Source organism: Lepisosteus oculatus, chromosome 14 (genome assembly GCF_040954835.1).
Source record: "Lepisosteus oculatus isolate fLepOcu1 chromosome 14, fLepOcu1.hap2, whole genome shotgun sequence".
Lineage (NCBI taxonomy): Eukaryota > Metazoa > Chordata > Actinopteri > Semionotiformes > Lepisosteidae > Lepisosteus > Lepisosteus oculatus.
The window spans coordinates 25,457,346-25,473,315 of NC_090709.1; the positions used below are offsets into that span (position 1 = coordinate 25,457,346).

Consider the following 15,970-nt stretch of genomic DNA (forward strand, 5'->3'; position numbering starts at 1 on the left):
ATCAAAGGCAATTCCTGTGTGTAACATTAATATTAATGTTATTCAAACTGTGGTGCAGCTTTTAAAATCCTTGTACACATTTCTCCATTTTTTTCTAACAAAATTCCATTTTAATGTCCAGACGGGGAGACTATCATTCCAACCAAGCCCCCCTTAAATCCTCCGAGGTGTATCTGTCTGCTAGCATGTATTTTGTAAAGATTTTTCTTTAAGACAGAGAGGGACTTTGAAAAAGGTTTCCGATGCCGCCACGCACTCCATGTTAGATTTATTGCAAAAGTGTGGCGGTAGCAGCACTTACTGTAGTTGTGGCAGAGCGCCCAAGGCAATGGACTAGAAATCCATTGAGGTCTTCCCACGTGGGTTTGAATCTTACTGATTATAGTGACCTTCTTATGTCATTGTGTTCTGGCACAAAAAAAAAAGATAAAGTGCTCTTTCCTTTTTCCTGGTACTTTTGAAATGCTAAATCAATTGGACCCAAAACCTTGGCAATAAGTCCTTCAGTGTCGACAAATGACATTTCGCAGATGGAAGCAGATAACAACGCTCTTTGCATCCTCATGTCTTCTGCCCTACTTCCAGCCTTTGAAAACCTCTTTAGTAAAGCTGAAAGAACCGACTCCGTAGGTGTTGGTCGTGCACAAAGAGGAGCTGTGATAATAGAAGAGGAGGAGTGAGAATGGTGCAGATGCAGACCTGTTTTCTTACACTTCTTTGGAAGAAATTAAAATAAAAGCTGAAACAGCAGTAGCCATAAGAGGAAATGCCTCCAAGCAGCAAGCAAGCACCCCTTGTTCGTATAGTGGTGAATATCCCCGCCTGTCACGTGGGAGATCAGGGTTTTATTCCCCAACAAGAAGACTGGTAGCTTTTCTCCCATCAGATTCCATCTCTCATGCAGTGTGAGAAAGCTTATGTAATATTCCTTTCTGTCATTTTCTGACAACTATTTCAAAGGGGCACCTTGTCAACTCCTAAATGCTTTTTATCAAAATCTACCTATGTGTCTGATTAATTTTATTTTTTTCCCAAAAAAAGTTTATTAATTAACAATCTCCAGTGAACAAAGAAAGTGCCGAAAAGGGTGAGTTCTTGAATCTTGAATCAGCTACACTGAACAGGGTATCTGTTCAGTAGTGGTTAGGATATATATATATATACGAGAAACCAGGAGGTCACTTAACTCCTATTAAGCATACAGGATAGGATAAGGACATAACAGGAAAGGAATGGGACATTTTGTGTGTTTGTGCATATGTTAACGCATTATCTACATCATAGTGCCTTACCTCATTTGCATGATACCAAGACCATAGAGCAAGCTCTTCCTCACGAGTGAGATTCAAACCCATGCCTCCAGGGTGACACTATTATAAAATGCTTTGGAAAATGTGTTGGCTTTTATAATTCATCTTCTTTTTGGAGTGAATGTTGTATTTGAGAAAAAGCAAAGATGCTCACTAAGGTAGTGATGACACAGGTTCTGGCTATGCAGAAACTATGAATCATATTCATATGAGGGCATCAGAAAATAATATTTAATTGCACTTAGTTTATGATGCTGTTAAAGTGTATATATATATATTGCTTGTCCTGTCTGGTTTAAAAAAAAAAATAAAGAGCTGCACTGAAAAAAAAAAAACATAAAAATATGGAATTATTAGTAATGGTGCCAAAATAGATTTTCTTATCAAGAGAGATTCATACAATTTCTCCAATCCCTTATTATTTACCCTTTATTGCATAAATATTTCTTGTGTTTGATTAAATTTAGACTGTGCAACAAAGATGTGTCTCTTTTTCTTAAGAGTTACAGTTAAGAATCCTAATCTGTTTTATACACATTTCTTGCTTAACATGGTAAGCTGTTACACAATTACAAGCCTATCCAATGAGAACAGTCTTAATTGTAAATTAAACAGGACTAAACTTAACATTCCAAGACTATAAAGGAATAAAGAATTAAATTTAGACTTATATTTTATTATACACATAAAGTCAACTGCATGACTAGAATTCTGTTCTAATCAACCATAAGTAAGAGTAATCATAGTCAACATTTAGATGACTAGACTAAATCAAAAGTGGCGGACTACAAAGTGACCAATAGACATTTTAGGAACAATTAAAGGTTTATTCCTCTGAAAAAAGAACAAAGAAAACACAAAAAGTCAGCTATGGAAACTTTTACGGATGTCACATGCTGACGCAGCTACCTACTTCAACTAATAGACATTTCAATTGACAAGACTAAGACTATGATTAAAATAAAAACTGGTGACTAAATTGGTGTGTTTTTAAGTCACCTGACTGGATAAAACTCTTCCCACACTGACTGTAGCTGAATGAACTCTTGCCTGTGTGACTGCACTGGTGAACAATGAAGGTCTTCTGTGTGAGTGGGCTGGTGGGCTATTAAGGTACACGAGTCACTAAAACACTTCCCACACTGATTGCAGCTAAAAGGTCTCTCTGCTGTACGAATAAGGGTGGTGTGGTGGCAATATGGCTAAGGATCTGGGCCTGTGGGTGCCAGTTCAAATCCTGAAGCTTACTGAGGAATCCTACTCTGTTGGATACCTGAGCAAACCCCCAAACTCTAACTGCTCCAGGGGTGCTGTACAAATGGCTCCCCCTGTGCTCTGACCCAAAGCTTCTCTCCCTATCTGTGGGCCTCATGGTGAGCAACCTGTGAAAAGATAAATTCCTAATACAAAAAAATTTATATGGCCAATAAAGTGATCTTAATATGTGGGCTCTTCAGGTGATTCAGTCACTAAAACTATTCCCACGCTGACTGTGTGAGTGCGCTGGTGGGCTCTTAAGTTATTTGACTGACTAAAAGTCTTCCTACACTGATTGCAGCTTAATGGTTACTCTCCTGTGTGAATACGCTGGTGGGCTCTTAAGGTACTTGACTGACTAAAGCTCTTCCCACACTGACTGCAGCTGAATGTTCAGTCTCCTGTGTGAATGTGCTGGTGTCTTTTTAAGTGGCTTAACCGACTAAAACTCTTCCCACACTGACTGCAGCTGAATGGTCTGTCTCCTACGTGAATGTGCTGGTGGCTTTTTAAGTTGCATAACTGACTAAAACTCTTCCCACACTGACTGCAGCTGAATGATCTCTCTCCTGTGTGAATGTGCTGGTGTCTTTTTAAGTTACATAACTGACTAAAACTTTTCCCACACTTACTGCAGCTGAATGGTCTCTCTCCTGTATGAATACGCTGATGGACTCTTAAAGTACTTGAATCACTAAAACTCTTCTTACACTGGCTGCAGCTGAACGGTCTCTCTCCTGTGTGAATGTGCTGGTGATTTTTTAAGTAGCTTAACTGACTAAAATTCTTCCCACAGTGACTGCAGCTGAAAGGTCTCTCTCCTGTATGAATGCGCTGGTGGTTTATTAAGTGGCTTAACCGACTAAATCTCTTCACACACTGACTGCAGCTGAAAGGTCTCTCTCCTGTGTGAAGGTGCTGGTAGGGATTCGAAATGCTAGACTGACAGAAACTCCGCTCCTGTCTGTGCCGTAATGGCAGTTTATCCACTCTATCTGAGCAAGGCCTTAAGTGATTCTTCCTCATCCTCTGATTGTGCTGGGGTCTCTTATTCTGCAAATGCTCCATGGAATGGTCTTGCTCTGGGTGCTGAAACAGAGCTGTGTTTTCTCCACCATGTCCTTCAGTGTGCTGTTCAGCAGTGTGAATCATCTGGGGCTCCTTCTCCAGCTCTCTGAGACTAAAACCGCCCAGCTCATTCAGTTGTTCCTCTCTTTGCCCAAGAACAGACATGCTCTCCAGTTCATTAAAACTTTCAACAGTTTTCTCAGTAACCAGATTTTTAAACCTGTGTGTAAAGTCATCGGATACTAAGGGATCGTATAATTGTTTTAGACTCTGCAATGACAATCTCTCCACTTGAACAGAACAAGGCCTAATTATTATCAAGCCCTGTTGGAGCTGCCGTTGTTCCTCCCTGTACTGACTCTCCTCTGGGTGCTGTAACTCAGTACTATTCTCTTCACCAGGGACATCAGTCTGCTGCTCTGCAGTGTCAATCAACTTGGGCTCCATGTCTTGCTCTGGAAGATTTAAAACATCCTGTTCTTCACTGTGCTCTTGTACAGTGACACAGCCCAGTTCATTACAACCTTGTGTAATGTTGTTTGTGTTCAGATTGTTAATCTTCTCTGTAAAATCATCACATACTAAGAGCCCAGGTGTCTCACTCTCAGGCTCTGTCTTCATCATGGGCACAGAGTCCAGATCCTTGACACTCTGTCTGCTGTCAGTGTGCTTCTCACTGAGTGTCTCTTTCCCTTCTGCAGCAGTGAGCTCTGTCTCCTGCATCAGACTGGAGCCCCACTCCTCCTCACTCTGCTGCTGTTCAAGAGAAGCCCATTCCCCAGCATCAGGGAAATCACTAGACTCTGATCCTAAAAAACACAGGACAGGAAACCAAGACCTTTATAATAATAATAATAATAATAATAATAATAATAATAATAACAATAATAATAATAATAATAATAATAATAATAATAATAATAATAATAATAACAACAATAACAACAACAACAATAATAATAATAATAATAATAATAATTAACTTTATTTTATATAGCACCTTTAATGGTGACTTCTCAAAGTGCTTAACATGATGCCAACAACAAAAATATAAGCATGATGAGAATACGCTGTTTGAGGAGACAGTAGATGGTAATGCTGGGCGATAATTCGATAACGATAATTATCGCGATATAATTTTTCTCGATATAATTTTAACAAAAGTTTGATAAATGTTTGATACATATGTTTATGCTTTGCGCATGCGCACAAAATACTACGAGTGCGCGTGTGTGTTGCAGACCAGGCAGCTAACGTGGTGTTGTTAACCCACACGGTGGTGGCTGACAGGATTGAAGAGTGGAGAAATGAGCGACACTGAAACAAATGTAGTGCTGCCAATGACCAGCTCGAAGGACGATGACATCATCGACAGAAAAGGTCATTCAACTTTGGTAATTTGGAGATATTTTGGCTTTTTACGATCAGACATAAAACAGAGCAGCGTGCACAGCGTTCTATTAAGATATTTATTTTGTACATTTTACTCATGCATATTTTGACATAAAAAAGACTTGAATACTCTCTACTTCAGATTTGTTTAATGTTTCTGCTGTTTGGCAAGTGTTTGTTGTGTTCTTAAAATAAAGAGTTGTTAATTTACCAATTAACTGTCTGGTTTCTTCAACTTTCACTCAGGAGAAAAGATCTGCCTTTAAACTTGAAAGAAATAATGATTTGACATTTATCGTGATAACTATCAATATCGACTGATATGAAAATTTTTATCGTGATAATGTTTTTGGCCATATCGCCCAGCCCTAGTAGATGGTGGCACAAAATACAGTAGGAGCAGATGGGTAAAGAACAGGTAGATAAAGGCTGTTCTAAAGAAGAATGTTTTGAGTCTGGATTTAACAGAGTTTAGGGAAGGTGACTCTCTGATATCCTTGGGGATAGAGTTCCAGAGTTTAGGGTTTAACAGAAGGGCCTGTCATTCACAGAGTGTAGATGGACTGGGGGACAGATAGGAGACCAGAAACAGAAGAGAGAAGGTTGCAAGGTGGGGAGTAGATCGATATTAATTCAGACAGGTACTGAGGTGCCAAGCCAAGCAGAAACTTATAGGTGAGCAGGAGGATTTTTAAGTCGACAGGAAACTTGACAGGAAGCCAGTGCAAGGACTCCAGGATAGGAGTAATGTGAGCAGTTGTACTAGACCTGGTTAGGGTTCTGGCTGCCAAATTATGGACATACTGGGGTTTGTTCAATGTGGATTTAGAAACCCCAGAGTGTGGAGTGTTACAATAGCCGATTTGGAAGAAGACAAAACTGACCAAAACGCTGACCAAGTGGAAATATGTAAATGCTGAAAAGTAAGGAGCCTAATATTTAGCCCTGAACTTTAATACGTGCTTAGAGAAGTGCTCAAAAGGAAGTAATATCTGCACAAAAAGTAGCTTAAATTTTAAACTTGAGATGGCAAAGATATTATTTAGTAGCATGTAATTTAAGTTTTAAAAACTAATTTCCCAAACTTTAAATGCATTCAAACACATTTAATCTCTTTTAACAGATAAAGTGAAAAGGGACTGAAAATACAGCAGACTAGTATTTTATGTAACATGTTTTTACACAAATTCATGTATAGCCATTTAACGGTGAACAAAAAAATTCAAATACTGTAAATAAAAATGTAAAGAATGTGGGAAACAAAAATTCAATTCTTATACACCACGCAACAGAAACAGAGCTCCTCTTCAGGAACTAGTCTCTAGTTATCATGCAGCATCTCCATCGAGGAGGAAAGGCAAGTCAAGAGAAATTAAGCTGTATCACTGGTTTTATTATACTTTAACTACATGCATGCACGTTCTAGTACACTCACAATCAATGTGTGTTGTTTAAGCAGAGGGGAATAAGTGCATATAAAGGGGTAAAAAGTATGTCTACTGTAATAATATCACAAGTACATTACATTTACACTAACACTGCACTGAAAGAGAGAGAGGGGTTGATTCAAACACACCGACTGGACACTCCAGTACACTAACACTGCACTGAGAGAGAGAGGGGTTAAAACACACACTGACCGTACACTGGGATGAGTTAATATAGACACAGGCCCTTGAGGACTGTAATTCTTAAACCTATTAAAATTATTTTGTATACACAATCATTAGTATACATATAATAATATAAACCAATACATCGCAAAACTATATATATATATGTCTACTTTCCTAATTACTGATTCAGTGAAACAATTGTTTTCAGCACCGTAACCGTACAAAACAGTTCAGTTTCCACTAAAGAATCCCGTTGCTACATCACAAGTCTTTCCCACTTGACTCTGCATCTCTCCACTATATTCTCACCAGTGAGGAAGTTAAAGACACTGTTTTTAAACTCACACACACCTTGACTACATACATGTCACCCCACTGACCTGAGAGCTGCAGTTTCGTGTCCATTTCTTCCTTTATTCCTGCAGGGACTTCACAGGGAAGCGTGTGTCCAACATGATCTGTCTGTCGCCGATCTCCTTCTGCTCCCGACTCCTTCTCCCACAGCTGCAATCTCAACTTCAGGCTCTCGTTTTCCTTCTTCAGCTGCGCCACTTCACTCCCGACACTGTCTTCCACACACTGTGTGATTTTAAACACGGCCTGTCTCACCTGAGTCTGGGAGACGCTGCAGAGTTTGTTTTCAATCTCATCCTCGGAGTCAGACATCCTGTTTCGGAACACATGTGAAACTTCATACACGATCGATTTGAGCAAATCCTCCATGAAAGAGTGAAGCGTAGTTTCCAGATTGAACAGTAAAATATTTAACCAAAGTTGATCACAAATCCAGAGAGATTGCTGTGCTGATACTGATATGACAAACACTATGACTCCTACGCACCTACGGGTCTATATTATTGCAAGGGTTTGAATTCACACCTAAAGCAGGAACAGGAACTGAGCGATCACTCCTCCTACATCCTACCACATGACTCACTTCCTTAGTGATTGTTGCTATGCACTTCACATGAAGGACTTTCAGTATGTTGTATCTTGATGAATTTACAATGAAATAAAATAATAAAAATAAATGTAGCCTTGTTTACAAATATATGTATATAAAATATACACATCAATATATTTACACATACAAATATATATGTTGTATTTTCATATATTTCCAGACCCTTCGCCTGTATTGAAATAAATAACAGTACTTAAACGTGTATTGAAATAAAGGCATTAAACTTTTAATGTAATGGATCCATATCTGAACAATGTCTGCTAATAGACGGTAATGTGGACAATTCCTGTTGCCAATTGGTTTGATATCTCCAAGACATCAGGCATTGAAAATATTGTTTTAAACAGAACATGTAAAATGGAATGTAGGTCAAAAACCTTCTGATAATCTAAGTACACCATGCTACATGTTCTGTGCATCCATTAGTTTATGGGCTTTTATGGGATTTAATTAGTTAGACAAATTATATTTCTGCTTACAATAGATAGTTTTATATCTATATTCATAATAAAGATTGGTTTTATTATAATTGATGATTTCTATAATTTATAGAGATCCTTTGTTTCATTTTCAGAAAAAAACAGCAATGTTGATAGAATAAGAAAAATAAAGTCCCTAAAAGACTGTGATTTGAATGAAGTCTTTTCTGTCCACATTTAACATTTTTAACATTTACAGCTGACAAACCAGCAGCATTCTGACAGAAAGAGCAGTTGTAAACTCATTGTTTCAGTTGTCCAGAGGAGCAGAGTGACTGAGAGGTCAGAGCTGTTAGCTGGTATTGTCAGGGTGAGAACAGCTCTCCAGCTCCCTATCATTGACTTCACACCACCTGAGTGTTGATGCTCTTTCTCTCCTGCTCGTCTCCTCTCCACTCCCATCTTTTGTTCTTTTGTTTGATTTATCAGCTGCCCCTCATACATGAAGGAGGCACCAAAGCCAAAACGTTCTGTCTCTTTTCTTTTCAGTATGGAATAAACCTTTACCTGCTCCTGTCTCATTCACTCTCTTTTTCACCTTGTCTGCAGTCTCACATCCTGCTGCTCCATTATCTGCAGTTTCTGTCCAGAGTTTCACCTCCTGCTGCTCCATTGTAAAAATGACTGATGAGTCACAGAACTGTTCTCACCTGTTAACACCCAGTAACATTTCTGCCCTGGTGGCAATTTAAATACCTGATTCTGTATTTTAATGTGTCTGTTTTGTGTTTAATGTCTTCATCTTGCTCTTTTTGTAATGAAATTGTTGTACTTGAAGTTGTAAAACTTAACCCTTGGTTTACCATGAGATTTTGACGTGATTTCTTGTTATAATGTTCGTCTGCATTTGAAACGTTTATATTTCACTATATTTACTAATAATCATACGTACTTATACATACTCCATGTAGATAATGTAAATGAAATCACATGTCACAGTAAAGGCTCACACACCGAGAATTCTTGAAGAATAAAATCACACTGCACAACTTTGGAACATCACGTCCAAGTTTAGTGACAGCAACATTAAAGATTTTAAGCTAAGACGTTTCAGATCACTTTTTTATGAAAGGTTCAAGCAAAGTTGAATAACTTTGCAAGAAACATTTCAAAATCTCAATCAAATCCAGTACGATCCCAATGAATCAATCTGAACTTTCTCCATCCCGACCAGTTGGGAAACAATCTTATGGTAAAAAAATCACACGAAACCACACAGATTCTTTAATGCTTACATCATAATGTTATTAGACTAGGACACTGATGTGAATATGTGTTTGGGTTTCGATTCGCCGATTCTTGTTAAAGAATTGGTGATTTATGATTACAGAATCAGTAGCATCGGAAAGCAGGAGCTCTGTTTCTTAGCAATCTTGAAAGCATGTCTATGTAGAGCACAGTGTGAAAATCTGTACTAAAAAACACCAAGTGCTTAAGATGACATCTTCTTTTACCATTGCAACTTTTAATCTCAGGTGTACTTTTAGAAGGCATAGAAAGAACAGTTGTGTCGACATTTGCATCATACAGCAGAATGGCGCAGCAGAAGCATGCTGGGCCCATGACCTAGAGGTCAATGAATTGAAACCATCCTCTGAGTTTTATGGAAGACTTAAGCACACCATCGGGCCAATGTAGTATAAGAAAAACAAAGATAGCCAAAATCTCTTTCTTTAAGTCCCGTTCTAAGTTTCTTGCTTTTGTGAGCAAACTTACCCAGATCTGCAATATTTAAAAATATATGCCTTTGTTTAATTGGAAATAACTAAATCATTGGTGATATCCAGTTATATACTTGAACGAAACAGAAAAATAACAATTATGACCTACATTTTAACACACTGACCAGAATAATTGAAAAGCTTTGATTCAGAGCCCTTGCAGTTAGTGTTAATTAGAAAAACAACAGTGCTGAAACCTGAGCACAAGTTCAGCTGCTCTCCAGGTTTGTTCCCCACTGTTTCTCGTTGCAATTGAGCTCAGAGCTGGAGATGATCTCTAGATAGAACCGTGTTAACTAGTCCGCAGCTGTGTGCTCCTTTCGAAAGTTTGTTGCAATTGACCCAATGTGTGGTTCTATAGCTGTCAGGTGCAGTTCACTTACATAAAGGGCATTTATTACTGAGGAGCCTGAGTCAGGTAGTAGACGAACCTACAATCTTCTGATCCACGTTATCCATTGCATTACTGCCCTTCCTCTCACATTGCTGAACTGCACCAGATTGAGCTCAGCTCTTATATATATATAGTATATACATTCTATATGTATCCTCCACATAGTATATGGTGTGGTGCAGTGGCTAGGGATCTGTTCCTGTGGCTGAAGGTTGCCAGGTCGTGTCTCATGGCAGGCAGAGAAATCCTCTTCTGTTGGGTTCCTGAGCAAGACCCTTAAACCCAAGTGATCCAGGGCCACTGTATAAATGGTTGACCCTGTGCTCTGACCCCACGTTTCTCTGTGTATCTTATGGAGAGCAAGTTGGGGGTAGGTGAAAAGACAAAATCCTAATACATGAAATTGTATATGACCAATAAAGTGGTCTTATATATGTGTTATCTTATCTATCTATATATATGTATTATTATTATTATAAGTAATACTACAAATACCAGCAGCTAGCCCCTCCCTACAGCTCTTTGATTACCATCCACTGACTGCTCCTCTGTCAGGAAGTGTGAGGAGTCGACACACTGGAGATTATAATGCTAGAAGCAAGACAATTACATGTCAGGAGAAACTTAAAGCTACAGCAGCAGGAGTAGCAGTAACCGCAACAAGGCGGGTAAAGTTCGGCTTTTCTCATTTTCTTCTGCAGAGCTACTGTGTCAGAATGCACTGCTCTGGATATAAAGGGAATTGTGGCTTCAGATCATTTAAACTGAGCTCTGCATTGTTTTATTCATGCTGCCTACATGCTTTGAATTGCTGATATTTTCTGCATGCATTTCTTTTTCAGGTTTCATTAAATTCCTCACATTTGAGCCAACACTTAAATATTTCACTAGGGGTCGCATAATACGCGGTGCAAACCTTATTTACTGTGGATTGCTGTGGCACATGAAGCTGTTTTATTCAGTGGGGAGGTTTGATGCGCATATTACAAATCGAGCGGGCGAGTAAGAAATCCAAGAAGAAATCCAGTTAAAAGAAATTAAAAGAATCCAAGATGCGTAGAAAACTGCAGATCTTAAAAATGCAGAACAGTTACATAGTACACTGTGCTGCACCTTTTATATTTCGGTCTTACAAATTTGAATACATACCTTACCGCAAATCGTGCCTTGATTACAGACACCCCAAACAGTTCTTAATTCACAAAGCAAAGGCTATCTAAATGTGCCTCTGTTCCTTTCCCTTTCAGGATATTGTTAAAGATTAGAGAGTACCATAAGTGTGAAGCGAAGAGAGAAACTCAGAACGGAGCTTTAATAAACACAGGGAAAGGGAGTCTTCTCTCGCATTTCAGTGAATCTAGGGTGTGCTCATGAACCGAGCATAGCAGAGGATGAATTTGACCCATTTATGTCTGGGTTATGGGACCTGAATGCTTCCACTGCATCACTCACCGTAAAATGCTGTAAAAACAACTGTTCTTTCGGTACTTACTAAATGTACTCCTGAGATTCAAAGTTTCAATAGTAAAGGAAGGTGTCACCTTGAGCACCCTGTGTCTTTTTAATACAAATCATCACACTGCTCTACATAGACCTGTCTTCAGAATCCTTACGATTGCTGAGAAGCAAAGCTTTTGCATTCCGAGGATACTGATTCTTTCACCGTAAATCCCCAATTCTTCAACAAGAATCAATGAAAACCAAACACTTATACACACTTGTGTCCTAGCGTGAAAGCAATATGATGGAAGCATTTGAGAATCTCCTTCACAGCACATATGAGAATTTCAATTTCTTCCCCATTGCAGAGCATGTATGGGCGCTCCCTCAGTACCCTAGTTTGTAAAACCACGACTTAAAGGTCGAAGCACTTTTTAATATTCTGGAGTCTCTCATTTGATGGCCAGAAAAAAATTATGTCAGAACTTGAAAAGCTTTCTAAAATTGTTTGGTGCTTCTTATTAAAAGAAATCATAAGAGCACCTGAACAGCTTCAGGCTATCGACTGCTTAATATAGTGATCAGCAGCTTGATAACCAGTTTATAAGGGTGAAAATGATCCTGGAAGCACAACAAGGTTCTAACGGCTGTTTTGGGTTTTACAACCGAATAACAAAACGGCTTCAATTACGACGATTAGACTCAGCGAAACTTTAACGCCTAAGATATTTGCAGGAATTGTAAGTGTTTTGCACGTGTCGAACTTCAAGAACTAACCAAGGCAACCACAGGAACAACATCAAGAAGCACAACCAATTCCCCATTTAAATCTTTCCTGTAAGTTGTGCTTTGCGAAAGCATGAAGTAAACCCCCAGATTGCTTTTGAACATGTACAAAGTATTTCTGATGGAGCGCTATGTGCAAAGATTTAATAAGCTTTACCCCTGCCAATGATTCAGCATGAAGAAGTAAAAGTTTCACAGACAAAAGCAGCTTGCCACTGCAGCCAGTACTAAATGTACTTGCCGGCACACTACCATGTGCACTGCCTCATAAATGATCTTGGCAGACTTTGTTCCCTACATAAATCTGAAAGTGCCAAAGAACATTGTCTTTTAGAAAGTCTATCTCCAAACACCTTGTGCAGCCTCTCAACAGACTAACAAAGAGCTCTTTTACTGATCGTATCGCAAATCAGAGGAAACAAGGTCTTAAAACAGTTACATTTGGCAGTGGTGGGATTTGAACCCCTGCCCCCAGAGAGACTGGAGCCTAAAATAGAGCACCTTAGACTGCTGGGCCACGCTACCTTCCACAGGGGTGGGCTTTCTCACATTGCTGGCTTGTAAAATGCCAGGGGCTTCAGCTCTTGTCATCAGATCTAGTGGAATCATGATGCGTGGAAGCGACTGCACCTTCATCTTTTGAGATGTTTTCAATAGAACAAATGCTACTTTCAACAGCACAAACCGGCACAAACATAGCAATAACGAAGGAGGTGGGTTTCATCCTTTGTGCTGTTTGTGGGGGTGCAACCCCACAGCGATCTACTGAATTGAAGAGCAATAATCAAAATCCTCTGCTATTACTGTTGCTTTTTTCATAGTTTCTTCAAATCCTTCATTTGAACATCGATTATGAAGGATATTGATGATAATATCACACGAATTGTGGTTTTCTTGTGATCACCAATTTTATTAAAATACCAGCCTTTCTTACAGTTGTCTTGCGTGTTTCACAAGGTATAATAGCCCCCCTCGCATCCTCAGCTAACACATTTTAAAATTACTTTAGATTGTACAGCATGTATGTTTACATTTATATTAAAATTAAATTAAATATACTATCAACATACATACAGTGCTAACCTAATAATTCTTGTCAGGTTCTCCAACAAATCTGCGTTGTTATTTTAACGTTTTAGCTGATGATGCAACGGGAGTATAAATGAATTCTCCCGCCAGCCATTAAAAGACCAAATTCCATGGGTGAACATTATTTTCTCAGATGTTGCCGGTAATATTGAATTAAGTTCACAACTGTTGTAGTAGTTCGTCCGTGAAGTTCGACACGTGCAAAGCACTCGCAATTTCTGCTAATATCATAGGCATTAAAGTTTCGCTGTACTAACGAGGAGCGTTTGTCCGCAGCTGAGCGTGAACTCTGATACTGTCAGCAGACATTTCCAAATACGTTTTCGCCTGCTCTCATCTTTTTAAAGACGGTCATAAACGCTCAAGAAGTAATTCATTCGAGTTTGAAGTCTGTTTCTGTTGTCTTGATGAAGCGCAGCCTTATGTAGGAAACTCCCTTTTTGAAGAAGTTTGCCGTCACCCTGCAAGGGAGAAGAGCCATCAATCACCGAGACAGCCACTGAGACAATTAACATTAAACACGTGAAATGCGAGATGTTGTGATTTTTTTTCCGCTTAAGGCTTCGATCGTTTCTACTCTAACGAGAAAAACTTTTTTATTAGATGTGAGATTTGAACAATCGTCTCCAGGGGAAAATGCGACCTGAACGCAACGCCTTAGACCACCAGCTATCTTTCCTATGGTACTTATAATGAATTATATATTTTATTTCTTTCTACTCGTTGATAAGAAAAAAAGTGAAATCATGTAATTAGGGAAATGTCTTTGTTTGTTTCATGGGGAAAACTAGCACGGGCAAATGTAAAGTTTAGAGCAGCGCTCAATAAAAACGATCAGAAACCGAAAGCGCTTCTTAAGCGGATCAATATATTCCGATACTGGTGGTTCCGCGGAAGAAATAAGCAAAGCCGAACTCAAAGCACTGTGTTGCCATTGCCTCTACTCTGGCTGCAACTGCTTTAAGATCTGCTTAGCGGAAAGTTGTAGGAGGTCAGACTGGTTTGCGCTGTCTAAATAACAGTGTGCGAATTTAAGGTTATTTAAATAAGAGTATTTACAATATAACTCATGCTCAAAAGCGTTAATCCTGCACTGGCTGCTATTTGAAACGCCTTCATAAATGACGCGTAATAGAGAGTTATGCAGCTGGCTTTTTTGCTTCACAATACATTGCAATCAGGAAAATAAATCAATTTGAAATATGCAATACAAGGTCCGTTCCCGGAAATGAAACCTGTTTTACACTGACGTCGCTCCTTTTGAGATAATCCAGATTGTGAAGACGACTGCACCCTTGCAGATCATAATATTACACAAAGGCTGTAAAGCACACTCTGAATCGATCCGAATATTTGATTTCCGTGATCCGTTTAGGCAACAACAGGCAACGTGGCACTTCTCCAGCAAAGCATTTCTCAGTTTAGTGAACTACTGGTGCTTTCACCACACCGTTGTATGTAGCTCGTCAGGATGGTAAATGGTCTAAACCGCCAGACTGAAAGATGTCTTTCTATTGCTTGGGTATTCTGGTCTCTGAATAGATGCGTGGATTTAAATCCCACTCCTGAGAGGTACTCGCTTTTCTCTGTCTTGCATTTTTCCCATCTTGTTGTGCTCGCTGATAATGACAGGAAGAGGAAAACGGAGAAACCGCTTTGCGGGCACAAGATGGGCAAGGAAATGCTCCGTGAATACTTCAATGTGATCAGCAGAAAGTCAAATAGGCTTCGAATTTCTGCCTTAAGAACTGTTTGGGCTGCCTGTAATCGAGGAAAGATTAACTGCAAGGTATGCATTCAAATGTGAAAGACCGAAATAAAAAAAAACAGAAGAAGATTTATTAAAACAATGTTTTCCTTGCTATTTGTCCTGTATTACATTATATGGGGTCATTGTGAAACCATCCTGAAGCCCTACGGAATGCAGTTACTCTCCCAGTGACAGCGGCAGGAGCACAGAGATTATATCAGAGCTCGAGCAGAGAGTTCGAAAATCTAGGGAAATTGATTTATAGAACATTTGATTAAACTTTCCTATCTGCTCGGTCTTACTGAAGTATTTGAGCTTTTTTGTCTATTTCTATACTATACAGTAGATAGTGTTTAGCCAGAGAAGAGAGATAAAAGCTCTATAACCCCACAGTAACCGCCGATTCCAATAACCTTAACTAAGCAGGAAGATCAGTTTCTGCTCGACACAGCTGTTTTCTGTAAATCTCCAACACAGGCTGGAGGCGCTGTGTGTCCAGGCTGAGCGGTTATATAAGAAAAGACTCAGCGAGCTGCAGGCGCGGCTCATTACTCTGCGCTCCCCGTGAGGAATGGGCGTGTCCTCCCTCCGTTATGACCTTCAAACACTCCTCATAACATTAAGCACTCCTCTTAACTCTTAGCAGAACATTAAAGTTTCACAGACAGAAGCAGTACGCCAGCACAACCAATATTAAAACAGTA

The 15,970-nt window shown here is 39.3% G+C and overlaps 1 pseudogene; it reads right to left on the reverse strand.

Moving 5' to 3' along the window:
• Window positions 1-2,876: 2,876 nt before the first annotated feature.
• The window catches only part of LOC138242482 (zinc finger protein 271-like), a 372,248-nt pseudogene continuing 359,154 nt past the window's right edge, over window positions 2,877-15,970 (reverse strand).